Genomic DNA, 13690 nt, shown 5'->3' with positions numbered 1-13690 from the left:
GCTAACAAATTTTTGTATTATCCTGGAAAGGATAGAGAGTCATTGTCTCTTCTTAGAGAAGGATAGTGACATTATCTGTTCTATGTTTATGATTATTAGTTTGGCATCTATGTGAAACTTGATAACATAACATGAAGTCTGTGTCGGGTGTTTGAAGAGGCAAGAAATTATAGCACATGAATACTTGTTGAAACTCAAAAAAGAATTATGGACCCCTTCATTCCTCTTATCCTTTAAGACTCAATTCAGTTGTGATTGTCTCATTGAAGTTCCCTTTGATACTACCCAGTTGGAAGTAATTTCTTCTCTCTCAAACTTCTCATAACATTTTGTTTGGATCTCTTTTTTACAGTTATCACATTCTGCCTTTTATTGTAGTGTTATTAGATTATAAATTTCTTGATATCAGACATTGTATCATTTCATCTTTGCATCCCCTCTAACATCTTGTATGTGTTTATACACACAGAATTTTTGGGTTTTTATTGGGATTTAGACCTATGACTTCATTGTCCCATTCTGCTTCTTTCCAAATTGATACTTAATAGATGCTTTTGGAGACAAATTTGAAAGGAGGAAGGAAGGAAGAAAGACAGAAAGGAAGGAAGGAAGGAAGGAAGGAAGGAAGGAAGGAAGGAAGGAAGGGAAAGAAAGAAACAAGGAAACAAAGAAAGAAACTCTGGCTAAAATATTAATTCAGAAGTCTATGCGCTGACATTTTTAATGACATCAAGAGACAAGAGATGGACTTCCAGCTCACTCAAATTTATTATCACAATGGCTCAGCTTTCCTGAGGAGCACCTGCATTATGGCAGTTGAAATAACTTCAAACAGGTACAACTTTTGTTAAACTTCTCTAGTAGAAGTATTTGTGTTACATGGAACTGAAATATAGAATAGAGCAGACTGGTCCTGGGGAAGATGAACATGCCTGATATTTTATGATGGTTTACAAGAACATGTGGTATATCCTGTAGCTTGCCCCCTTACCATTCAAAAGCTTGGAAAAAATAGCTTTAAAAAAAACTTGTGGACCTTGTTGTTCTTGAACAAGTGAAATATTGTTTTCTGCTCCAGCTGTCATTAGATGTTTGACAGATTTAGGAATGGGATGTAACAAGATGCCCACAGTCATCCAAAGCAGGTTCTTCCTCCCCTATAAAATATATAACAGTTGTCCTGCTGATGCTTATCAGACTGCCTACATGCAGTAAAACAAGCTGGAGCGAGTGGCTGGTATGAGCTTCCTATTTCTGTAATTGGGCTGGATTTGCTGCATGTATTTTTTAAAAAGTCAGGTCAATTTATAAAACATGGCACCAGATTTTTTTTTCTGGTTCTTCTCTCTCTCTGTCCCTTTTTCTTTTTTTTAGTGGAAAAAATATCCCTTACCAGAAAAGTATTTCCTCTGAGCTCTACCCAGCTTAGACAGATGCAAAGAAATATGCAGCAACAGATTAAGAGACCCTCATTATGTTCCCATCCAATGTGATTTTAAGTAGGAGTTGGAAATGACAAAATGAGATTTCATTTGGACAAAAAAAAAAAAAAGGCGACAACATACTCGAGTGTTTGGTTTCTATTAGTCAAAAAGAAAACCAGGAAAATGATAGTGTCAAAGAGTTTTATAGGAGGAGGGTGGATCATTTACAGCATGATATTGCAAGTTGGGTGGAGATGTGATATTGAATCAGAAAAGGCTAATGCTATTTGGGGATGCAGATAGAGAGCTCTCATGTCACCGAACAGGAAGGTGATAAGATCTCTTTCCAATAAAGGAGGGCTTCCTTTCGAAGGACTAAATTCACCTACTGGTATCTCATTTTGGAAACTAGAGAGATGGGTTGGGGTGCAAGCATTAGGAAAGCCTTTCCAGGGATGAAAAGACAAAAGAACACGATTCATGAAATGGGAATCCCTAGCTTAAATCTGTACTTGAGAAGCTCAGTGAAATGACAGCTGTGAAAAATGCCTGTTAAGAATTCTGAAGACTTTGACCATTAAAGGAAAAAGACCAATAAGTGAGGCAATGGACTACAGGATCAGGAGACCAGAGTTCTAGACCTGGCTCTGCCACTAACTAGCTAAGTGAAAGCCTAATGCTGTGATATGAGAAACAATTACTTACCACTTCTGCAAATCATCAGGTAACCTGCCTTTGTTTTGCTTGAGTAGTAACAGTTATGCAATTGTCTTCTGAGAAAAAAAAAGCAACATTCAATACAATCGAACTAAGTGAACCACTCAAAGATATAGTACTGTGCTGGCTCTGGCATCAGAGGATCCAGGTTCAAATCCTATCTTGGATACTAACTAGCTTTGTAGATTTGGACAAATCCTTTAACCATACTGGGCCTCAGTTTTCTTATCTGTAAAAAAAGCAAACAAATGAAATAAACCATTCAAAAAATATAGTATGTAGAAATAGCACTGACTGAAATAAGGGGACCTGGCTCCCAATCTTCTAATTTTTATTACTTTTGTTATTTGAGCAAGACATTTAATGTCCCTGGGCCTCAGTTTACTCATATGTAAAATGAGGAAATTAGACAGAGGGTCCCTAAGGACCATTCCATCTCTAGATTTGTGATCTGATGATAATAATAACAAACCATATCAGTTGTGCTTTGATTTCTGAGAGATGAATCTGTGACTATGTGCAGGCTCCCACACAGTAAACCCTTTAGGGTTTCAGGTTACTGAAACATTCATCAAATAACCTGGATGTTTTCAAATAATCAGAAGCTTGGTAACAGACAGAATGATCATAAAGATAATGCAGTGATTTAAAAAAATATTTTGAATGTTCCACTGTAGCCAATGATTATCAAACTCTTATGGATTAGAGATACCTCTTACATTTTCCCTCCAATCCTCAGACTCACCCAAAAAGGCCCTTAATAAACATCTATTCCAAGTCTCTCATTTTTAAATAAGACGAATAAGAACCAAAGAAGTTAAGGACCTTGCCAGGTGGGAGGGAACCATGGTAGAATGGAAAAAAATATGTGATGAACTAGGAAGCCATAGGTTGAATCTTTACTCTGCCACTACTACCTCTCTTACTTTTGGTAAACCTGAAACCCAAAATCTTTATCTACAGTGGAATGATTGGACTAGATGGCCCCTTCAGTCTCTGGATCTAGGATCCTTTGATGAACTGAAAGCAAAATTGTAAATAAAATTGAGGTTACATGTCTTCTAGAGCTTCCTTTTGAGTTATTCTATTTCCCTAAGATGATGTATTGCTCATAGTTTCCTGTACTCAAAGGGGAGACAGAGGCAGAATGGGTTAAGTTCCAGGTGCAGGGTTCTGTCTTCAATAAGTATTTGTCATTTAATGGATGAAGAAGGAATAATTACGATATCATTAGCTAATGAAAGGTATCCATAATCTGAATCTAGCTTGCTTTTTCAGCCTTCTATAACAATAAACTCAGAGTGAATTATCTGTTCTAGGTGAATCTTTCTCCTTGTTTTCTCTTAAACATGCCATGCTCAGCCTTACCACTATAACTTTGCCCTTTCTGCGTACTTCTCATTTTTTTTTAAAACTTCTGCAGCCCATCAGAACGTTTTTTTCCTCTCCACTATAACATACTATTATACTACTCACTAGGGAGGTTGTTGTGCATTCTCATTCTCCCTGAGTTGAAAAATAAATAATTCTTTAGGTCATAGAGCACTTTAAATATATTTTACTATTTGATCCTCCTGATATTCAGAACAACTTTGTGAAGTGGAAATAGTGGTTATGCAAATACTTCTGCTGTGTAAACCAGCCTTGCATCTTATACTTCTTTCTGTACCTGTCACTTTTTGACATAGTTTTATGAACATAATTGGTACTTATTAGTACTTGAATGAATATATAACTCAACATATGCCATTCTCTCCTGATTGATTGGTACCAGTTTTGGGAGGGTTAAATGATATGATTATTTCCTATAACACACTCTTTTCCTTAAGCGAAAATCAGTGTTTCTGAGTAGCTTAATGGAAGGTGTAGTGAATGAAGAATCAGGGACTGTGAGTTCCTGTATTGCACATAGTACAATGCCAGGCATTTAATAATTAAAACATTTAAATGACTTCAATCAATCAATCAGCATTAGGCATTTAATAAATGCCTGTTCATTGACTGATAGCTAGTATTTATTAAGCTCCTACTATATGCCAGTCACTCTGGTAATACTGGGTACCCAAAGAAATGAAAACAACAACCAACAACAAAAAGATTCCCAAAGTCCCTATTCTCAAGGAGCTCACAGTCTAATAGGAATTACACAATGGACCAACAACTATGTACAAACAAGATATAAACAAGAAAAATTGGGGAGAAGAAATCTAGTCGTTTCATTAAGTTAACTTTAGAAAGTTGACATGTCCGAAGTAGTCTCAGTGAAAACTAATTATTTTTGTGACATTGGATAGATTATTTTAGGGCCTTGGTTCTTCAATGTATGTTTGCAAAACATATTTAATATGGTCTTCTCCTTTGATTCTCACAATACCCCCATGAGGTTGACGCTATGACTCTCATGCCCATTTCACATTCAGAGGAAAATGAATTCAGAAATATAAAGTGACTCTTCGACAATCACCACAGCTAACAATTATCTATGCTGCCTCACAGAATTTAAGGGACTGGATTAGATAATATCTAAGGTGCCTTATAACTCTAATGATACAAAGATCTAATAAATTCATAACTCAGGCTGGCACTGCATTAATGTATCTTCTAGCTAACATGAGAAAGAGAGAGAATTTTATTTTAAAGGGGGAGCAAGACCTGTTGATTGCTGGTCGAAATACCCAGAGATGTGCTAAAAACAAACCTCAGTAGCAGAAAAATACCAGCTGTTCACAAACATTGATCTTCACCTCAACAGCCAGAAAAACGGAGGCAGTGATTATGAACATCTGATCTAAATTTCTGTTTAAATTCCATGACTTTGGGGAGATTCTTTCTTCTCCCCCATAGGAGGATTTCAGTCCATTTTAAACAGACACAAAGCATGAAGGGTCTTTAGCATGAATTCTGTCAATAAGAAGATATAAAATGAGTTTGTTTTTCCTGGCTTTTAGATGGAGGCTGTGGATAAAAAAGATGCCACAGTGGTTGGAGTTATGAAGTGAGCAGGATCCATGAGGACAGTGCCCCCATTCTCACAACACTGATGTGGGAATGTACTGTAAATCCCCTCATTTTCTTCATTAATCAGAATCAGTTTGGCTTGAATTTTTGATATAACTCTTCCATTTTCCTCAATATTTCAGAAGCAATTTTATATTTTTTTCATGACAAAGTGTTATCTAGAATATCCTTCAACTTCGCCACATTCTGCATGTACAAAAACTCAAGAGAACTACATGGAATTAATGGACAACTGAAGAAGTGAATAATGATTATGACTGAATGTATACAGATAATAGCTTTTCAAAGGATCTTGATTTTCTTCTCAATGAGGATTAATTGAATAGTGAATGTTTAGCCTAGAGAATAAAAGGCTTGGGAAGGGGAGTATGTGAATGTGTAGGAGTATACGAATATATATACATACATACATACATACATACATATATATATACATATATATATATATATTCAAGAGGAATTTTGCTTCTTTTGCTTGTATGTGGGAAGGGAAACATTTATTAATTGAGGAACCAAGGAGAGGGAGGGAAGAATAGTTTATATAATACAGCTAAGATTAGTGTCAGGATTGGGAAGAGAGGCGGAGGATGGAGGGGAGGAAGGAAGGAAGGAAAGAAGGAAGGAAGGAAGGAAAGAAGGAAGGAAGGAAGGAAAGAAGGAAAGAAGGACGGAAGGAAGGAAGGAAGGAAGGGAGGCGAAGGAAAAGAAGATGATGATGGTAATTCACATGCATACAGCACTAAAAGGTTATAAGATTGTTTTCCTAATATTCCCAATTATGTTAATTTGAATATTATTATTCTTATTTTACAAATGAAGAATGAGAAACTGAGAAATTAAGTGAATACTTGACTGCATCTATTACTGAAAAACTGTGTCTAATATAGTCCAGACACTGCAAGGTGCAAGAAAACAGACGTAAAAAATGAAATAATCTTTAGTCTCTATTAGCTTCCATTCTAATGGAAATGTCAAGTACATATTGTATGTTCAGTACTTAACACAATTCCTGGCACATAACAAATTCTTAATACATTCTAGTTGACTGATTGAATTATATGTTGATTAGTATAAATAAAATGATAACAAATTAATACAAAGTATTTAAATTCAAAGCAGTTTAGAAAGGAGGGAATTAGAAGTTGAGATCAGGAAAAGATTCATGCAGAAAGTGGTGCTGAGAAAGATTGAACTTGAAGGAAGAGAGAGTTCTTTATCTATTTATTTGTTTGTTTGTTCATTTGTATATTTATTTTTAGTTTTCAACATGCATTTCCATAAGATTTTTAGCTCCAAATTTTCTCCCCATCTCTTGCTTTCCCCTACCCCAAGACTCCATGCATTCTGATTACCCCTACTTCCAATCTGCCTTCTCTTCTATCACACCCCTCCCTTCCCTTATCCCCATATTCTCTCTTTTCTTGTAAGGCAAGATAGATTTCTATACCCATTACCTATATTTCTTATTTCCCAGTTTCATGCAAAAACAATTCTCAACATTCATTCCTAAAACTTTGAGTTCCAACTTCTCTCCCTTCCTCCCTCCCCACCATCCTCACTGAGAAGGCAAGCAATTCAATATAGGTTGTACATATGTAGTTATGCAAAACACTTCCATAGTAGTCATGGTGTGAAAGAAGAACTATATTTCCCTCCATTCTACCCTGCCTCCTATTTATTGTTTTCTCTCTTTTGACCTTGTTGCTCCTCAGAAGTGTTTTCTTCAAATTACTCCCTCCTCCCATTTGCCATCCCTTTTATCATCCCCCCACACCCCACTTATCCCCTTCTCCCCTACTTTCCTGTAGTGTAAATAGATTTTTGAAATTGAGTATGAATGTTATATTCCCTCCTTAAGCCAAATGTGATGAGAGTAAATTTCAATTTTTCTCTCTCACCTAGCTCTTTTTTCCCCTCTATTGAAAAAGCTTTTTCTTGCTTCTTTTATGAGAGATAATTTGCTCTGTTACATTTCTCCCTTTCTCCTCCCAATATATTCCTCTTTCACCACTTAATTTTATTCTTTAAATATCATCCCTTCCTATTCAACTCATCCTGTGCTTTCTGTTGATATAGATATAATCCCTCCAACTACCCAAATACTGAGAAAAGTCTCAAGCGTTACAAATATTATCTTTCCATGTAGGAATGTAAACAGTTCACCTTTAGTAAGTCCTTATTTCCTGTTTACCTCTTCATGCTTCTCTTGATTCTTGTGTTTGAAAGTCAGATTTTCTATTCAGCTCTGGTCTTTTCATCAAGAATACTTGAAAGTCCTCTATTTCATTGAATGACCATTTTTTCCCCTTAAGTATTATATTATTTTGCTGGATAGGTAATTCTTGGTTTTAATCCTAGTCCCTTTAACTTCTAGAATATCATGTTCCAAGCCCTTTGATCCCTTAATGTAGAAGCTGCTAGATCTTGTGTTATCCTGATTGTATTTCCACAATACTCAAATTGTTTCTTTCTACCTGCTTGCAATGTTTTCTCCTTGACATGGGAGCTCTGGAATTTGGCTACAATATTCCTAGGAGTTTTTCTTTGCAGCTCTCTTTCAGAAGGTGATTGTGGATTCCTTCAATATTTATTTTACCCTCTGGTTCTAGAATATCAGGGCAGTTTTCCTTGATAATTTCATGAAAGATGATGTCTAGGGTCTTTTTTTTATCATGGCTTTCAGGTAATCCCATAGTTTTTAAATTGCCTCTCCTGGATCTATTTTCCAGGTATTTAACATTGTCTTCTCTTTTTTTTCATTCTTTTGGTTTTGTTTTGTAATTTCTTGGTTTCTCATTAAGTCATTAAATTCCATCTGCTCCATTCTAATTTGAAAGAGCTATTTTCTTCAGTGAGCTTTTGAACCTCCTTTTCCATTTAACTAATTCTGCTTTTTAAGGCACTCTTCTCCTTATTGACTTTTTGGACCTCTTTTGCCATTTGGGCTAGACTATTTGTAAAGATGTTATTTTCTTCAGAATTTTTTGGGGGGGTTTCCTTTAGCAAACTATTGACTTTCTTTTCATGATTTTCTTGTATTGCTCTCATTTATCTCCTCAACTTTTTCGTCCACCTCTCTTACTTGATTTTCAAAATCTTTTTTGAGCTCTTCCATGGCCTGAGACCATTGCATATTTTTTTGGAGGTATTGGATGTAGAAGCTTTGACTTTTATTTCTTCCTCCTCAGAAAGGTTGGAAGAAAATACCTTTTCACCAAAAAAGTAACCTTCCTTAATATTATTTTTTTTCACTTTTTTGGGCATTTTCCCAGCCAGGTACTTGACTTTTGAGTCCTTTGTCAAGTGAAGGGTATACTCGAAGGATCTGCAAGTTCTCAGTTCCTCCAAGGTGGCACAATCAAGGGAGAAGAGTTTACTCTTCTCCTCTGGGAACCACCACAAGTTTTTCTGCTGCCCAGGATCTGCAAGTAGGATTCCCTCTCCAGAGCCTCCACTAGCTCCACCATGCCAACTCTCCTCCTCACCCCTGGCCCCCACTCAGAACTGAGACACACATCAGCTGTCCAATACCCCCAGGGTCTTTTGGCCATGGGCTCCAAAAATGGACGCTGTTGCCTCAGTGGCTGCTACTGTCCCAGGGCCAGGGCTAGGGCTGAACCCTGCTCCCTTCTCGTGCAGGTGAAAGAGCTTTCTCACTGATCTTTGAAGCTATCTTTGTTATTTGTGGGTTAAGCAATCTGGGAACTGCAGCTGCTACCCTTGACTCTGCACCTTGAAGCCTGCTCCAGTCTTGTCCATGCTGAGCAGTGCAGTCAAGGCTGGGCTGTGCTCTGCTCTGAACCTGGTGTGATAGACTTTTCCTGTCAGTCTTACAGGCTGTCTTGGGCAGGAAATCTCTTTCACTCTGCTGTTTTGTGACTTCTGCTGCTCTAAAATTTGTTTAGTGTGATTTTTACAAGTATTTTATGGGCTACGGGCATAGAGCTAGAGAAAGTCCATCCTTCTACTCTGCCATCTTGGCTCTGCCTCACAAAGAAAGAGGTTTGATGAGTGGAAGGTAAAGGGAGTGCATTCCAGGCATGAGGTCCAGTCAATGCAAAGACACAGAGAAGGAAATTGAGTGGTGTGTATGAGGAACAGATAGGATGTTGGTTTGGCTGGAGAGGTTGGAATGGGAGTAATGTGCAATAAGACTGGGAAAACAAAAAGACTGAGTAAAGGTTATGAATGGTTTTTAAAAGCTAATTTGAAAAGCTTATGGTAGATATTAGAGAAATTAGGAAATGATGGGAATTTATTCAACAGTTATTGTAAGGGAGGGGGCATAAACAAGATGGCAAAGTAACAGCATGGACTTGCTACTGCTCCCCACAGACCCAGCAAATACTTGTAAAAAATAACTCTAAACAAATTTTGGAGCTACACAACCCACAGAATGACAGAGTGAAGCAAATATCCAGCCCAAGACAGCCTTGAAGGTCACCATGCTGGAAGCAGAGTGCAGGGAAGTCCATCGTGGGCTGCATGGGCACAGAAAGGACCTCAGCAGACCTTGGGGGATTGAATCTCAGGCACTTATGGTGGTTTCCAGACTTTACAACTCCAAAACCCTATGGACAAATTAGAAGGTCAGTGGAAAAAACCTGTGGGAGTAGAGTTGTCAGGCCCCAACTCCAAGGTTGGGTGGAGGGGGTGGAGGAGTACTCTGAGGAGGAGCCTGGGAAAGCAGCAGTAGTGGCAGGGGCAGTAGCAGTAGTCACTTTTTCTGGAACTCTAGGCCCACAGATTGTGAGGCACTTGAACAGCTGATAGTACACCTCCCACTTGCACTGGAAGCAAAGAACGACCTTGACAAAGAGCTCAAAAGCCAAGTAAATGGCTGGGAAAATGAGCAAAAAACAGAAAAAGAATCGGACTATAGAATCTTACTTTGGTGACAAGGAAAACCAAAGTATACAAACAGAAGAAAACAAAGTCAAAGCTTCTCTATCCAAAGCTTCCAGGAAGAATATTAATGGGTCTCAGGCCATGGATGAGCCCAAAGAAGATTTTGAAAATCAAGTAAGAGAAGCAGAGAAAAAATTGGGAAGAGAAATGAGAATGAGGCAAGGAAATAATGAAAAACAAGTCACATGATTGCTAAAGGAAACCCAAAAAATACTGAAGACTTTCACACTACATACTTCAAAAAATAGACTAATCCTAAAGAGATCCAAAAGAGCCAGTTAGGAGAAGAATGCCTTAAAAAGCAGAATGAGCCACATGACAAAGGAGTCCCAAAAGCTCACTGAAGAATGTAGTTCCTTAAATACTAGAATGGAGCAGAAGAAAGCTAATGATTTTATGAAAAATAAAGAAATTATAAAATGAAGCTAAAGGAATGAAAAAAATAGCAGACAATTTGAAATATCTCATTGGAAAAACAACTGACCTGGAAAATATTTAATTTAAAATATTTAAGGAGAAACAATTTAAAAGTTATTGGGCTACCTGAATGTCATGATCAAAAAAAGAGCCTAAACATCATCTTTCAAGAAATTATCAAGGAAAAGTGTCCTGATATTGTAGAGCCAGAAGGTGAAAAAGTATTGAAAGAATCCACCAATAGCCTACTGAAAGAGATCCCAAAAATAAAACTCCTAAGAGTATTGTAGCCAAATTCTAGAGCTCCCAGGTCAAGGAAAAAAATATTGCAAGCAGTCAGAAAGAAATAATTCAAGTATTGTGGATATATAATCAGGATAACACAAGATCTAGCAGCTTCTGCATTATGAGGGATTGGAATATGATATTCCAGAGGTCAAATGAGCTAGGATTAAAACCAAGAATCACTTACCCAGCAAAACCGAGTATAATACATAAAGGGAAAAAAATGGTCATTCAATGAAATAGAAAACTTTCAAGCATCCGTGTTAAAATGACTATAACTGAATGGAAAATCTGACTTTCAAACACAAGAATCAAGAGAATCATGAAAAAGTAAACAGGAAAGAGAAATCATAAAGGACTTACTAAAATTGAACTGTTTACATTCTTACGTGGAAAGATAATAGTTGTAACTCTTGAGATTTTTCTCACTATTAGGGTAGTTGGAGGGACTATATTCATATAGACACAGCGTAAAAGAGAGTTGAGTAGGTAGGGATGATATCTAAAAAATAAAGTTAAGGGAAGAGAGAGGAATATATTGGGAGGAGAAAGGGAGAAATAGAATGAGTTAAATTATCTCTCACATAAAAGAGGCAAGATATAGTTTTTTCAATGGAGAGGAAGAGGGATGGAAAGGAAAGAGTGAACCTTACTCTCATCACAATTGGTTTAAGGATGGAATAACACGCACACTCAATTTGGTATGACAATCTTTCTTACACTACAGGAAAGTAGGGGGAGGGAACTAAGCAAAAGGTGAGAGAAATGATAGAAGGGAGGGCAAATGGGAGGATGGAATAATTAGGAGTAAACACTTTTGAAGAGGGATAGGGTCAAAAGAGAGAATAGGATAAATGGGGGCAGGATAGGATGGAGGTAAATATAGTTAGTCTTTCATAATATGACTTTTATGGAAGAGTTTTACATAACTGCACATGTATAACCTATATTGAATTGCTTGCCTTCTCAGTGAGTATGGGTGGGAAGGGAGGAAGGGAAGGTGTTTGGAACACAAAGTTTTAAAAAATGAATGTTAAAAATTGTTTTTACATATAATTGGAAAGTAAAACATACAAGCAGTGAGGTGTAGAAGTTTACCTTGCTCCACAAGAAAATAGAGGGGGTGAGAATAAGAAAAAGAAGGGATATGATAGAAGGGAGGGCAGATTGGGAGAAACTCTAAAGTCAGGAGATAGTTCATTTCCACATTCCCTCCAACTAGCTTCATGAACATGAATCTCTTTCTGTTAAGTTGATATATAGACCAAGAATTTCCTACAGCCATCCTATATGCATAGGCCTGCATAAAATGATAGTTTCTCATGATTTTAGAACACTCCATCCTCCACTTATAGCCTCTACTGAGAAACTGGTCAATTTTCTTTTTCAAAGGGAAAATATTTAACAGGGAAATGCACATAATAGAGAGGTAAACAGGGAAAAAATAGAGGACTTGTAATGGAGACCTGGGTGCTACCCACTGTCAGTTTAAGGGTATCCATGAAAGACCATTAAAGAAAATGCTGAAAAAGCAACTATATAGAAAAGAGGATAGTAAACCCACTCATGATTTCATGTCTACAATGAGGAAATCATTGCCTTCAGCAGGATTGTCACAACAACTATTGACTTAGTGTCATGATGTCTAAAACTATCAGTTCAAACTCCTTTTGTAAGAGTCTACACAAAGCATATTTCTTAGATCAGGTCTGAAATCAAAATTCCTTTAAGGATATTGAGATTTGAATCAATAGGAGAAAAGCACACATACACACAAAAATACACACACACTAAGTGGTATGATGCTGAAACTCATGGGAGATGCATATAAAGATAGATAGATAGATAGATATACTTCCTTCTGCTGAAAACCAAATAGAGTATTTTAGATGTGTAGTGATTCTATCATTTTAAAGTCAGAGATACAAGAATATAGCCCTTGATTGATTAGCTACAGGATAGGGAATCAATGAATTTTAAAATAGGACAATATGGGACTTTCATGGTTGACAATTAGATTTTCCATTTGGTCATTGCAAACAGTAGCAGAGATTTTGAGTTTATCTAGGTTGTTGAGTATTTGATGAAACTTAATGTTAAGTAATGTTCACTGAAGGCAAGATGTAAAAACACCTATGAAGCTTAGAAAGATTTGATATGTAATCAAATGATTTGATATAGGTAAGGGTATAGAAAAATAAATTAAAGATAAAAGACCTGTCTCTTGTCTTTTCTTCTTTCTTTTCGTTCCTTCCTTCGTTCCTTCGTTCCTTCCTTCCTTCCTTCCTTCCTTCCTTCCTTCCTTGCTTCCTTTCTTTTTTTGGTAGAATGGAGGGGTACAAATATATTGACCCAGTGAAGAAGTCAAAGAATTATATGGCTACAATGAAAGGATCATAGATCTCAAACTGGAAGAGAACTGAGAGACTGTCTAGTCCAACCCCCTCATTTTGTAGTCAAGGAACCTGAAGCCCAGAGAGGTGAAGAGATTTGATCATGGTTACTCATACAGGTATTTCTCTTCCATGGTATGATTAGAACCAAGGTCTTCTGACTCTGGAATGAGGGCCCTTTCCAAGATGAAACAGGTACCAAGTAGCAATTATGGGCCTAGCTCTCAAGCCTCCAGATTCAGGGCTCAGTCCAGGTTTCGTTGTAATCCAACATGCTTTCTCTCAAGTAACACCACTGAGTAGCTCTTCCAATTTCTCTCCATTCTCCATTACTGATAGCAAGGCTCAACTATCTTATTTAGCATTATGAAATCTCCAAAGGTCATGGAAACCATGTAGCCCAAACCTTACCAAATAATGAATTGCACTTATCATAATCACTCCCCCACCAACGAATCCTACTCATCCAACCTCCATTTGAATTATGAGTTGAAAGGTCAAACAGTCCAAGCTAAACTTGTGTAAGTT

General features: G+C 37.1%; 2 long non-coding RNA genes across 4 annotated transcripts in view; one reads left to right on the top strand and one right to left on the bottom strand.

Moving 5' to 3' along the window:
- LOC140526303 (uncharacterized) overlaps positions 1–13690 on the top strand; it is a 171619-nt gene that overhangs the window by 85786 nt on the left and 72143 nt on the right. The window lies entirely within an intron of this gene.
- LOC140526302 (uncharacterized) overlaps positions 1–13690 on the bottom strand; it is a 46051-nt gene that overhangs the window by 11910 nt on the left and 20451 nt on the right. For 2 of the 3 annotated variants that reach the window (XR_011974311.1, XR_011974312.1), the window contains exon 5: positions 2130–2197. The exons of the other annotated variant lie outside the window; for it this stretch is intronic. This is a non-coding gene — a long non-coding RNA (uncharacterized lncRNA). The remainder of the gene's footprint in view (positions 1–2129; positions 2198–13690) is intronic. 3 annotated transcript variants of the gene reach the window in all.

Source organism: Notamacropus eugenii, chromosome 2 (assembly GCF_028372415.1).
Source record: "Notamacropus eugenii isolate mMacEug1 chromosome 2, mMacEug1.pri_v2, whole genome shotgun sequence".
NCBI classification, from domain to species: domain Eukaryota; kingdom Metazoa; phylum Chordata; class Mammalia; order Diprotodontia; family Macropodidae; genus Notamacropus; species Notamacropus eugenii.
Note: the sequence above shows the minus strand (reverse complement) of the source record. Positions and strands in the feature narration are given on the sequence as shown.